Here is a 14,833-nt window from a genome sequence, read left to right on the forward strand (position 1 = left end):
AGCACCCTCTCAGAGGCAAAGGGGAAGGGGGATATGGTGAAAACTCTTGGTGGGGGGACCAGGAAGGGGGGCAACATTTGGAATGTAAATACACAAAACAATTTAATAATTAAGAAAAGGCTGAGGAGAGACAAGGCTAATGAGATCTGCTCCTTCTGAGAGTAAAGAAGCAAGCCAGGGCCCTGCTGTACACTGGTAAAGCTTTAAGAACCACAGAGAAAAGGACCTGCCTGCTGGGGTCTGGGAAGCAAAGCGAACTTCCTGTAAAATTTCCAGCTAACATCAGCAGGTTTCAAGTAAGAAAGTCAACTCTTCACAGAGGGTCTCATCTTGGACACAAAAGGACATGTTGTTTGGACTGATCTTACCTCAAGCAAAAACTGGAGTGTATTGGTAGCTTGTGGGGAAGTTTAGGAAGGGAACCTTCAAAAAGGGGAAGGCTGAGGCACTAGGGAAACGGCTTGCAGAAAGCACAGGAGACAGTCAGTCAGAGCCATGGGGGGTGGAGGGGTTGGGAGGGGCACCTCTGGGACTATCCAGTTTATCTAAATACTAAGTCCTTTCTTCTACTACTGATTGCTATGATTCATTGGTCTAATGGGTGCTTATTTCCATGTATTCTTCTAGTCCCGCCCACCCTTCAAGCTCATCTCAATTATCTTCCTTACCTGCACCCATAGCTCCATAATGCCAAGGGATTTATAACTTCTTGGATACCCTGTCCTATTTCATAATCACTATCTTTCCTTGTACCATTTTCTCAACCTGGAAAGCACTTCCCTGTTCCTTGTCTACCTGGAGACAAACTTGCCCAGTTCAAACCCTTCCTCTTTGAAGATGCTTCCCAGGTGACTTCTGGGCCATTACATCCTTTCCCATCACTTCCCATCATACACCTGCCAAATTCCCCCATTGTTTACCATGAATTTTACTGTATTATAATTATTTACATCAGTATTTGTCTCCCTATGGATCTTTGAGTTTGATGGGAAGATTTTAAATAACAATTGTTGAGTAAGCTAAGGAACTTTTCTAATAGAAGCCAACACTCCACAATGGAGCATTTTGCTTAGACTCACCGACAGTGGGCATACAGAATGTTGACAAAAGCAGTTGCCCCTGACATGACATCCATAGGGAGGGATAATTACTAACAAGATACTCTGATTTGCATATTGAAACATTCCATAGCATGACCACTGAGAATTCAGGCTTAAGCGCCAGATTGCCTGCGTGTGAATTCTGGTTCCCACCAAGTAGTTAACTTCTCTGTGGCTCAGATGTTCACTCTGTGAAATGCCCAATCCTTTGGGTAGTCAAGGTGATTCATTTAAATCACAAAGAGAAAGCACAGAGTACACTGGGGGAATCAGAAATGAACTGCTGTTAGTCAGCTTGCTTGCTGCAAGAAAAAACGCAATCCTTGTTATGCAACCAGGATGTTTGGTCATTATCAGTAACTAATTAACATGTGATTAATATGTAAATGAGAAGCATGGTGACACAAGGGATAGAAAATCAGGAGGTTCTTTGTCATAATAGCACCCAGGGTCTTTGGTAATGTGACCCTCAGGACACAAGGATGAATTCAAAACCACTGTAATTAAGAATGATCTATAAGGGAAAAAGTCATGATCAGGACTGGAAAAGGAGCTGCTGCCCTTCAGTTTGTCAAGAAGGCAGCTATGAAAAAGACAACAATATACCCTTCATCTAAATGGAGAGACAGGCTGTGGGCCTGTCCCTGCCTGAGGGGTTGAAACTGATTCTGGATTCCAGGTAGTCATGAGTCAGTTGTCTTGTATTTTCAGTCTCTCTTGTTTCCTGGAGCTAGAGTAGCAATCCTAACAGAAATATCAGGGATTTATCTTCTCTCCTGGAACCATATAGTTTAGTTGAAACTGGTGGCATCCAGAATTGGTAATTTTAGCTTTTTGTTGTTCTTGGGGGGGGGGTACTTGTTTGGGTGTGCTAGCCTCTTGATAAAGTTTATATTCTTTAAGTTTGTTCGGAAGACTACACATGGTCACCTTTTAAACTTATCTTTAAGGGGTCTCATGCATCCTCAGCTAGAATGACTGAAACGCCATCTTCCTGCCTCCACATCCCGTTTTTGGGTTCTTAGGCATATGGAGCCACACCAAACTTATCACTTCCCTTTGAAGGAAGATTCCTCTCAATCTAAACTTATTTCTGTATGTTCTGCTTCTTTAATTAATTAATTTATTTATTTTCATTGGGGCTGGAGAGATGACTCAGCAATTAAGAGTACTGACTGCTCTTCCAGAGGACCTGAGTTCAATTCTCAGCAACCACATGGTGTTCCATAACCCTCTGTAATGGGATATAATGCTCTCTTCTGGTGTGTCTGAAGACAGCGATAGTGTATTTGCAAACATAAAATAAATAAATCTTAAAGAATTTATCGATTCTTTGTGAATTTCACACCATGCACCCCAATCTCACCCACCTCCCCCGATCCTTCCATATTTGCCCTCTGCCTTTGCAACCTCCCCCTGCAAAGAAAACAAGAAAATAATAAAATAAAGATAAATAAATTTAAAAAAAGAAAATTTAGAAAGGAAATCTCACTGTGGAAGCTGTGGTGTGTGGTAGGGTGGTGTGTTTCGGTGTGTCGTAGTGTGTCACACAGTGTCACCCTTTTGCCCAGATAGCTTTACTTGCAAATGTTCATTGCAATGAGTCATTGGCCAGGTTTGAGGCCTCTGGCTTCTGCTACACTATCAATACTGGATCCTCACTGAGGCTCCTCTTGGATAATCTACTGCTGTCTTGTGATATGAAGGTTATGAAGCTTTGGTTCTGCAAGACCAGCCCCTTCACATGCTTCATCAGCTCACAGATGATATAGATGTGGGGATGGGCCAACTCAAAGCCCTAAATCTGGGCCTGGGTGAGAGCTGAGTTGGGTCAGGCCGCCTGCTCTCCCTCACCTGCATCACTGTGTAAGCTCTCTCATGCTGCCCAGGTGAAAGACCAGCTCCCCCATACTCACACCATAGGGTCCATCTCTCCCGCACCCCCCCCCCAGGTAAAGGACAAGGACAGATCTCTTGCATGGGGCAAGGTCATCTCTGCCTAGCCCTCAGACATCAATATGGCCCCAGGCAACAGGCCAGATCAAGGATGTCCACATGACCTTCCGTGATAACATGGATCCATAGACATTGATACAGACCCTTCTTGCAGCAAGGTCATAGACCCAACATGGCTCTCAACAGCCTCACAAGCCTGGATATCACCAAGGCCTCAGGAGGCAGGACAGGGTAACACCAGGCTGTTCCTCACCACCCTAGAGTCTCCAGTTCTACCTCTCTTCATAGCACACACACCATTCCCTTCTTTTTCTCTCCCATCTCCCCACCACATCCTTGCTCATCAAAGTAGTACCATCCGGCAGGCACTGCTTGGCTGTCTTCCACCCGCCTGCACCACATTGTTTTGCTTCTTAAAACGTGACTGCAGATGTTGGTTTTCACGGTATTCGTGAAAGCAAGCGTCTGCCCTTAATGGCTGGGGAGAAAGGCAAAGTCATAATCAAGTCTTTAGAGTTCAGAGATTAATGACATATTTTGCTTTATCCCTAATCTCTCTTAGTTTAACTCTAATACAGGTTATATAGTCATGAGCAAACTGAGATTTTTTGTTATGTGAAAGATAACTTGGAGGGGCTGAAGAGATGGTTGAGCAGCTAAACAGCTTATACTTAGAGCAGTGGACCAGAGTTTGGGCCCCAGCACCTGTGTCAGGTGGTTCATAAACTCCTGTTACGTCAGCTCCAAACAATCTGATGCTCCACTTTTGCTCTCTGGGGGCACCCATGTGCATGTGCACATGTGTGTATGCGTGCACCCAGAGACACAATAAAATCTTTAAAATTTGGCTTTAAAAAAGATAACTTGCATCTTAATTTTTTTGGAAAAAAAAAACCATAGTGATTTTGTGAAGGGTAAGAAGAGCATGGTTTTGGGAAATATCTTATGTGAGATGGAATCTGATGTCTACAGGCTCCTAAGATCACAGCTAGATGAATGCTTTGGTTTTGGTGGAACTAGAATCTCCTGGCTTAGGCTTTACCTCCTTGTGCTTCACCTCATCCACATTTAGTGATGGAGACTCAGCTTTTATTTTCCTCTCTCTTCTCTCACCTCCAATAGTTAGCATTGGGGTGATTGCCCTATGTGTGCTGTGCTTTCAGAATTGCTGCCTACACTCCAAAGCTGGAAACAACAGATATCAAAGAGCTTCGATCGTCTGCAGAGAACCATTGGCTCACTAAGTGTCGTCAAAAGACAAGGGGGCTGGAGAGACAGCTTAGTGGTTATAAGCACCGACTGTCCTTCCAGAGGTCATTGTTGAGTTCGATTCCCAGCGACATAGTGGCTCACAACCATCTGCAGTGGGATCTGATGCCCTCTTCTGGTGTCTGAAGACAGCAAGAGTGGAGTCACATTCATTAAACAAACAAACAAACAAACAAATATTTTCAAAAAGTATCCATCTTCCATCCTCTCCTCCTCCCTGCCTTATTCATGCCTTTATTATACATTATTCATATACTAGGTACACAAAGAAGTCCCTTGAAACAAGCAACATAGTTGATTCTTCCATCTCGAAACCAAGGTGGAAAACTAACCTAAAGTACTTGTAAAGACAAGAAGTACCTATAAGAAGGAGATGCAAGTCTCTTCTTGCTGGTTTTGGCATTTGGATAGATGGTGGATTCCCTAATTGTTCTCTGCACTATCCTGAGAAGAAGAATTACCACAGAAAGATAAGTGACTATGGATAGGGTAGCAACCCACTTGCAGCTCCCAGAAGAAGCCACGGAAGGTCAAGCTTCAGCTGAATGGGTGACCAAGAAGAGTCACTTATGTCACGTTGGCCAGGGAACCAGCATGAAGCGAGGGGAGCACCGGTGAGGAAGGGTACAGCATATTACATGGTGCTGAGTGAGCACCAGGAGCACTGCTAAGGGAGCACCAGGAGCACTGCCCTTTTCACCTTAGGACTGCAGAAGCCTTTGCATGGCATTCTCAACTGCTTTTCTCATCAGGGGTTCCATCGGTATGACAGACACCATGACCATAATCAAATTGGGCTTCCTTTACAACTCCCAAGTCACACTCACAATTCACTGAGAGAAGTCAGGGCAGGAACCTGGAGGCAAAAGGCAGGAACTGAGGCAGAAGCCACGGAGGACCACTGCTGATTGGCTAATGGCTTGCTCAGCCTAGTTTCTTATACAACTCAGGTCCTCCTGGTCCCACAGTAGACTGGACACTACCGTGTCAATTATTAATCAAGAAAGCCAACATAGGCTAACCATTTGGTGGCATTTCCTCAACTGACTAGCCCTCTTCTCAAATGATTCTAGCTTCTGTCATTTTGACACAAAATCCTAACCAGGAAGACAGTGCCCCTTTAGATAGAGGTCTTGTGAGGATATCGGTAAGCTTGTCAGGCAGACATTTATGACTGTCCTCCTACCTTCTACTTGCACTTTCTAGGCTACAGATAAAAAGGTAGCCTACATCGGAAAGAAAATAGTGCATCTGTCATCATCTAGGGATGTATCTCAGTTGACAACGGGAGGGCACTGAGGAAGAGGGAGTGCTTTAAATCAGGGATTAAACTTGACTGTACTCTGCTGTCTCTTTACAGTGCTTGGGACCAATCCAGGACCCTGAGCATGCTAGTCAAGTGCTCTGCCTGGGAGTTATAGCTCTAGACCTCAGGCGGGACTTTTAATACCCAAAGGTCATCTTACAGCTATAACAAGAAGATGAGCTCTGTGAAACTGAGCATTTCATCAACCTCAGTGGGCAAACAAAGCCACAGGTGGCTGCACATATCTGTAACGTCAGCACTCGGACAGCAAGATGGGGGGGTGGGGTGGAGAAAGGAAACTCATCTAGAAGTACAGCAAGCTGCTTTGTAGTGATAGTAGGAGAGCAGGAACAATAGAGACCTGCCTTAGCAAGGCAGCAGGAGAGAACTGACTACCAAGTTTTCCTCTGACCTCCACAGGCACAGTGTGACATACTCTGTGTGTGTGTGTGTGTGTGTGTGTGTGTGTGTGTGTGTGTGTGTGTGTGTGTCTGTCTGTCTGTCTCTGTCTGTGTGTGTCTCCCCTTTCCCCTCTTTCTCATACATACATACCATGCATTCATACACAAACCATGCACACACACACACACACACACACACACTGGGTAGACAGACCTATGTTGCCTCTTAACTTCCATGAGAAATATTTTGGCTATAATGATGAACTGTTGATACTTGATATCTGGTGAAATTTTGCTGAGTCTCACATGATGTCCATTCCACTCATTAATTCCCACCACCATAGTCTGTCTGCTCCTAAATTATAGAAGAAGGTGACAGACTTCTAGAGAAGTAGGACTGGTCAGTTCCACACAGCAGGGGCAGAGACCAGAACCTAAACCTGGACAACTCTGAAACCTATGTTCTTAAATATATAATAATGCACTTGGTACTACAGTGTTTACTGAACAGTGACTGGCAGACAAACCCCAGACATCTGCACTGCTCTTCTTTTTCATTGTTACTAATGCCTGGTTGAGATCCGAACTGTCACATTTGTGTGTTGGGGTTTTGAATTAGATTTTAAGTTCCTGGCAGACAGAGAGTTTATACTGCCTTACGATTCTGTCTTCCTCACAAGGGCCATGCCTACTTCTAATTGCTCAGACATATTTTTAGTATGAAGGAATGAAAGCTGGGATAGTCTTACTTTATAGTTTATATGGATGGAAGAAATCCTACTCACTAAACAGAACTTCGTATTTAGGGAGACAATAGTGACTGCAGATCAATACTGTGTGCTGTACTTAGCATGTTGTAATGACTCTGAGGAAAGCCTGACATGATCCATCCCCTTAGCCAGAGCAAGTCTGCGACCTGTCCACAACAGACGTTAGTTCCACAATGAATGGAAAACTATTCATGTTGAGGATCTGAGGTAAAATATGAAATGCATCTACTTTGTGTCCTTTATCAATGTGCAAAATACTAGGATACATTATTCTAGAAAAGCTGGAAGGTGATTGTCACAAAATTCGAATGGTAAACCTATGCTTCTTAGTCCATAGTTTACACGTCTCTCTGGGTGACTTGCTTGTAGAATCATATTCAGGTATTTGAAAGTTGTTTGATTTCCCAAAAAAGAAGCTTAACCTAGAAGAAAATGTGCAAGTCTTCTGACTTCTAACCAATAATTCTGTAATTATAGCAATCAAATAGACTTCAATGTGTTACCTCAACTCATGAGATCATAAAGAGAACTATCTTCTACTTTGCTATAATTGAGAATACCTAAAATAAGTCCCCACGGTTTAATTACAGAAACGAGAAATTATACAAGACACATATATTCTTAATTCTATATGAACTATATTAAATTATGCTATGCTATCTATACCACAGAATACATGGTTGAGATAGCTCAATCAAAGCAGATAAGGTCCTTGCATGCCGTGCTGCTAGCTCCACACACCCACCTCTCTTGAAGGTTCCAAGTGGCACTTTCAGGTGTTTTGTTTCTGAAAATAGAGTTGGGGCGGGGGGGGGGGAGCTCCTTGCAAATAAATGCGTGGGAGTGTGTCCATCCAGCCATTTCCTGTGAGCAAAATGGACCCAAGACTATGTTTATGATAATCATTAAAAGCAGTGATTTGTGTTATAAGATAATGTTTTGTATTTTAATCTGAGTGCTATTTCCATATCTTTGAACTTCCATTCTCCCACTGAAAAAAAATGAAGGCACTTCTTTCTTTAAATCCACCATACACGGATTTTATAAGCATTCAGATGAAATGGTGGAGGCGCTTTGACAATTTCTAGGGTTAGATGTTAGCTCTTGGTTCCTTTAAATAGCTTTGCATGCCATTTGCATAGATAATACCAAGAGGATCAGAAAGAGGAATGGATCCTCCTAACATCTTTGTTCCTAGTGTCTTTGTGCAGACTTCTCCAGCTCCAGCAAAAGCGCCAGCAAGACAATGTTTGTGATTTTTTTATTGCCTTAAAAAAAAACGAAGTAAGATGACTAACTGTGTTCTAGTGAATTTTATTCTAGAAATGTTCACTTCACCAGGAACTATTCAACCTGTGTATCTCATATGGGTGATTTCAATTTCTTTATACGCTGGTTCCTACTGAAAAAAAAAATCTGCATTTTGCCAAGCTTTGATGAAGTCTATTCACTCTAGGCAATGTCTGTAAACCCAAATTGAATTGATTTTGACTTAATCACCTAGAGTTCCTAGAACTGTCCTGATTAGGATTTAAAATATAATTACAGGTAGCACATTTAGCCAGGCAGTTAGTCAGGGCGCTGACTATGGAGTGAATCTTACTTCCTGCAGCATTGCATTAAGTGTTGTGGAGGAGGTTGAGGTGGGTGGAACAGTCACCCATGAAATGATTTAAGGATTATTATTAAAACAATATTATCACCAAGTGCAGGGTACTCAGGTAGAAACTGTGTATAAAAGTTCAAGGAATGGAGAGTAAGGAGGGCTTCCTCCATGTTTTAATGATCTACTGTCTATATTTAGGAAATATGTTCTGAGGCTCTTGGTAGCTTCAGGAGCACACTGGCAAGACAAGTTAAATTGTTGGTCTACATATGAAGCCATGAAGAAAGAAGACCAAAATGTGGATGCTTCAGTGCTTCTTAGAAGGGGGAACAAAATACTCACAGGAGGAAATATGGAGACAAAGTGTGGAGCAGAGATTGAAGGAAAGGCCATCCAGAGACTGCTCCACACCCCCCTCCCCCTTGGGATCCATCTCATATACAGCCACCAAACCCTGATGTTACTGTGGATGCCGGGCAGTGCTTGCTGATATGTCTGTCTCCTGAGATGCTCTTCCAGAGCCTGACAAAGACAGAGGCAGAAGCTCACAGCCAAGTATTGGACTGAGCTCAGGGGTCACCGATCGAGGAGTTGGAGAATGGACTGAACTGAGGGGGGGGGGTATTCAGCCCCCATGGAGGGAGCATCCCCGGAGCTCCTGGGGACTGCACCACCAACCAAAGAAAACGCGTGGAGCAACCCATCGTGCTGGACACATATGTGGCAGAGGATGGCCTTGTTGGACATCAGTGGAAGGAGTGGCCCTTGGGCCTGAGGGTGTTCGATGCCCCAGTGTAGCAAAATGCCAGTATGGAAGGACAAGAGTGGCTGGCTGGGTGGGTGGGTGGGTGGGGAGCATCCTCGTAGAAGCAGAGGGAAAGGGGATAAGATAGGGAGTTTCAGAAGAGGAGACCTGGAAAGGGGAAAATATTTGAAATGTAAATAAAGAAAATATCCAATCCAAGAAAAGAAAGAGAAGAGAAGAGGAGAGGAGAGGAGAGGAGAGGAGAGGAGAGGAGAGGAGAGGAGAGGAGAGGAGAGGAGAGGAGAAGAGAAGAGAAGAGAAGAGAAGAGAAGAGAAGAGAAGAGAAGAGAAGAGAAGAGAAGAGAAGAGAAGAGAAGAGAAGAGAAGAGAAGAGAAGAGAAGAGAAGAGAAGAGAAGAGAAGAGAAGAGAAGAGGAGAAGAGAAGAGACACTATTGGTTTATGAACACATAGGCTGGCTTGGTGCAAAGCAATTCTATAATTTCTTTTAAATGGACAACAAGAAACTCTTAGTAAGGATCAGGAAGAAATCTTTTATTTTGGAAAAATTTTCAAGTTTACATAGGAGTTACAAAAATAGAGCAGATAGCTCATGTGTGCATACCCCCTGTATCTCCACATGTTAGCGTCTTACAATAGCATAACAAAGTCTTCAAAATCAACAGTTAACCCTGGTGCATTGCAATTAAATACAGTTTGGACTTATTCACACTTCATCTCTTTTCCACTCATACTTAGTTGTTGGGTTCTTTTTCGTGTTCCAAGACTAAATCCAGGTAGAAAGAGGCGTGAATACTTTTAATATTGAGATTCAAACAGCATAGGTTTCTGAACAATGAAGCTAATCGGTGCAAAGCATTAATGTGGGCAGAAATAAAATAAGCCGAGCATCTAAGAGTCATCTGGACCCATCATAGTGCCAGGATGCTAGACAAATTAAAGGAAAAGTAAGCCAGATTTGCAGCCAGTCATTAATCTTTCTTTCCTTTGCCTAAGGGTACTCATTATCTCTCATTTTATCATAATGGTTAAATGTTTTTATTACGGATACATAATAATGTGTTGCTATAAGAAGTCTTTTAGTGATGCCTAGTTCAGTCATCTAGATTTTCCTACATGAAGGAAGACATAGGAAGAGGACACTATTTGGTTTGGACACTAAATCTGTTTGTGAGAGGGGGCTTACTATGGAAGTCAGAGGAACAAAATTCTTAGTGACCTGTTTCTGGGTGTCATAAGATCACCTGGAGGGCTTGCCAAAGTTCGGATGTGCCTCTCCCAGGGCCTCTTGGTGCTGTGCTCACTGCTCGCTCCACTAAGCTAATCTTCAGAGGCTCATGGCCAGGAGAAACCAGGCAGCTGCGATCACAGGTTCTTATAGAGTTGCTTACAAGTCCGATCAGTGATCCGGTAACTCTCACTCCAGCTCTATGTAAGGATGAAGTTAGGAACCAAACCAAGTGTATCAGTCTCCACAATGCTCTTACCATCTGATCTTACCTTAAGACAATGCTTTAAAAATTAATAAAACATTTTTTGGACAACAAAAGAGTATTTAAAACTAATCATGGCTAGTAATGAAGGCACATGCCTGTCTTTGCAGCCCTTGAAAGGTAGATAGAAGGATTAGGAGTTTAAAGTCTTGCTTAGCCATTCTAAGGCCAGCCTGGGGCTACAAGAGACTGTCTCAACCATGCCTTTTAAAACAAACAAATAAGTAAACAAATAGGCAACCCACACAATGAATAAATCTAATAAAATTTTGGGATTTAAGCTAGGCCTCTAATAAATTAAAGCTGAAAAGGCTGGAGAGGTGGTTTAGTTGGTGCAAACATAAAGACCTGAGTTCGACCCCTGTAACCATACAAAAACTAGTCATCCCAACATGCATCTGTGATCCTAATGCCCGGGAGGCAGAGATAGGTGGGTCCACTTCGAGTTTGCTGGGATGAAAGTCTAGCTACATACAGTCCTCGCCCTTAGACAATTTCCCATCTCTTCACCTTCCTCCCCCACAAAGGCCCCCGTGGCTGTGTGAGAGCAATCACAAGACTTCATTTTATTTCTCTCCCAAATGAATCTTAAACTTTCTTTCAGTGTATTGTGAAACCAAAGCAACATGATCTTATACTTTATCATCTCTGTTACCGTGTAAGAGGTAAAAGAAGACAAGACTTTATCTCTAATTCGCCTGCTTGCTGTAGAAAATAAAAAGGATTTTCAAAAAAAAAAAAATGTGCCTGAAGGATAATAACAGAAACTGTGAGAAAATTTTATTTTCTTTAATGGATCAGGAAAGAAAGAAAACAATCTTATTCAGAAGGAACAAACAGTGTAAACCTTTGTTTCTGGTGAGCCTCAGCCAAATGATGAGGTATACTGGCACCATTGAAGAAACCCGTAGAGTGCTCTTGACGCTTCTTCAGAGTGAACGCCCATTTTACAATAAGACTCTATGCTAAGATTGTTCTTGATCTTTAGTTAATGGCAGCAATAGAAAGTAAGTCATGTTTAGAAGGGATGTTTATATCAATATGAGACCCCATTGCCTGAGACTCCTCAATTCTCCAAAGGCCTGTTTTAATACCCTGGGTTTCACTGAAGGAACTGCTCATGGCTCATACGGAGCCAAGCTTAGTGCCGTTCAAGTGGAACTCTGGTGCCACTGTGAGTGTGACACGTTTCAGTACCTTGCTGACTAGGACTTTTTTTTTTCCTGTATATTTTTTTTTTTGAGAATTTCTTAAACACTTACTGTACTTATGAGGGATGCTAAATGGACAGAGCAGTGGTGTGTGTGTAAAATGATTAAAGAAGAAGTCATGAATTTAAGAGGGAGTTCGGGGTATGGGAAGAGTTGAAGGAAGGAGATGGATAGGTGGAAATGAAGTAGTACTTTTAAAATGTGGTGAAGTGGTGGCTGGATAAGAGAAGGGTGGTGTGCCTGGGAACCGATGAAGGGAATGAATATGATCAAACCAGCTTGCCCAAAACTCTTATAGAACTAGTAAAATTTGTTTTAAAGAATTAGCAATCAGGAATAGGACAAAGAGAATAAATTAACACTAATTTCAACTTCAGTAACTTTGACCCATTGATCTGCATGCTGTGTGTATGTGTGTGCACATGCATGTGTGTGCCAAAAAATTGTATAACAAAATGCATCAACTTTTGAAAGATACAGTGAACCAATATCTTTCAAATGATCAGTAAATACAGCTACAAGGCACACATAGGTAAAAGGCAAGAGCAATACATTTTAATGTATGTAACAGACTATTAAAAGGTCATTGATATAATTTATGGAATTTTAGGGTGTTTTAGAGACAGAGTACTACTATGTATCACTGGGTAGCCTGGAACTCACTGTATAGACCAGGCTGGCCTTGAATTCACAGGGACCCACCCATCTCTGCCTCCCAAGTTCTGGGGTTAAAGTTGTGCTTCACTATACCCAGCTGTCATGACAAGTTACCTTTAAAAAGCTTGCCACTTGCCAATTTTTGATGCAGTACCAAATATCAATAATTGTCTGAAATATCTCTTAGAGATTCCTTTCTCAACTAGTTGCAAAATTGAGGCTAGATTTTCTTCATGTATTTCAACAAAGATTTCCTATCAATAAAGACTCTACACAAAAATAGCTTTTAATCCAGCTAAAGTCCATAAAACAATATGACTCTTTGCAATTGTTTTTTGTGCTACAAAATGCACTCATTTTCATAATGTAAATTCTTAAATAATGATTTTATTGCTACTATACTTAAATATATGCAAGTGTTATAGGCCCTAATTTACAGTTTTGCTTGTTTTGACAGTTATAACCACATAGAAGTTTTCAATAACTTTTAAGAGTATTCTAAGACCTGAGATAATTAGCATAAACTAAATATTATTGTTTATTACCTTACTTTTAAAATATTTGTGTCTCTTGTCTGATCACAATGTATAGGTTAAATCTTAGAGAAAATATATTCTCATTGATGGATTTCCAAGTACTAGGACTACATAGTAATGAATATACATTCTGGGGAATGTTTTAACTCCACAATTTTATCAATGTGCACACAACATAGTGTGCACTTACACAAATATTGGTGGCATATGGTAATCACTCAGCATGGTATTTTGATTTCATCAAGAGATATGATAAAACATGAAACATATGAGTTGTACAGGTGTAACATGGCACACTGTTTTACAGAAACAAAAATGGAAATGGGAGTACAATCTAAAACTTATAAGTGTAGAAAGCAAATATTTAAGCCAGCACTATTACATCTGCCAGTTAATATACAAGGTTTTATTTGTTGTTGTTGTTTTAGTATTGTCAAGGAATGAATGCTATCATAGTTGTAATGTTGTAATTTTATCTGACTGTCATCATGGTGGGTTTACACCAGCATTACCACAAACATGAATTATGCTCTGCTACAACTTAACAACAGTTACATCACTAACCAATAGGATTGGTTTCAGCTCCGTGGTGACTGGAGACCTGTAGCTGAGATTTCTCACTGTGGTGTAACTGCCTACTTAGTGTCTCCATCAATGCACTTGGAAAGTGTCCTGGTTTATGACTTTTTGTTCTAGTACTATAAAAAAGGCTTTAGGAACCTGCTTCTACCTTGGAAAAGGGAATTTGGGGATGCCTGAACCTATGTTTCCAGGCCACTCATATTTGGCTCCAGAATAAACTGTCTCATTTTTCTCTAAGGTGAGAGCTGTGCGAATACTACCTTTGTTCAATTCATTCACATTTCTCACTCCACCCATCTTCCCTCAGTTTCTTCTTAAATAATAATAATTAACTTTTAAGAATTATTTAATGTATATGAATACATTGTAGCTGTCTTCAGATACACCAGAAGAGGGCATCAGATCCCATTACAGATGGTTGTGAGCCACCATGTGGATGCTAGGAATTGAGCTCAGGATCTCTGGAAGATCAGTCAGTACTCTTAATCACTGAGCCATCTTCCCAGTCCCCTTAAATAATTATTATGAATATTGTTTTTTATGTGTAAATCAAGGAGACTGTAAATTCAGCTTTATGACAATCACTCACTTAGCATCCACAAAGCCTGAGTCAGGGCCGTAGGGCCTTAAAAATAAAACAAAATGCCTGATCATTTTCTCCCTCAAAATACACCAAGAGGACTACATCTTACACAAAACACAGTCTTTACAAAACCCTCACATAATCTATTTAACTTTAAGCCTCTTCTTCTCTCCTAAATTTTCGTCTGACTTCTGGTGTCTGTGGTGTTTGAGTAGTAGACGAGTTTGCTGCTGCTAAGGTGTCTCGGGGATGGCCGTTTCCATTGTCTGGTAGGCATTATCAGTTTGTCTCAGATGAAAGGCCTTTCTCTGTATTGCTGCATAAGCATTAAGTCTGAGACCAATGAGAACGTTTAAAGTTGTGATGCCTCTTTGCTCTCTTTTTAAAATCTTGTTCTGTTTAGAAATTAGAAATTGTTCTATTAGAAATAATGTACAGTCGGGAACGAACCCTGAATTTTGACACTTTTTCTTTTTGTGGGGGAGGGGGGGCTTGAGACAGGGTTTCTCTGTGTTCCCCTGGCTGTCCTGGAACTCGCTCTGTAGACCAGGCTGGCCTTGAACTCAGAAATCCGCCTGCCTCTGCCTCCCTAGTGCTGG

This window comes from Mus caroli, unplaced genomic scaffold (assembly GCF_978045245.1).
Source record: "Mus caroli unplaced genomic scaffold, Mus_caroli_1 scaffold_3, whole genome shotgun sequence".
In the NCBI taxonomy this organism is placed as follows: domain Eukaryota; kingdom Metazoa; phylum Chordata; class Mammalia; order Rodentia; family Muridae; genus Mus; species Mus caroli.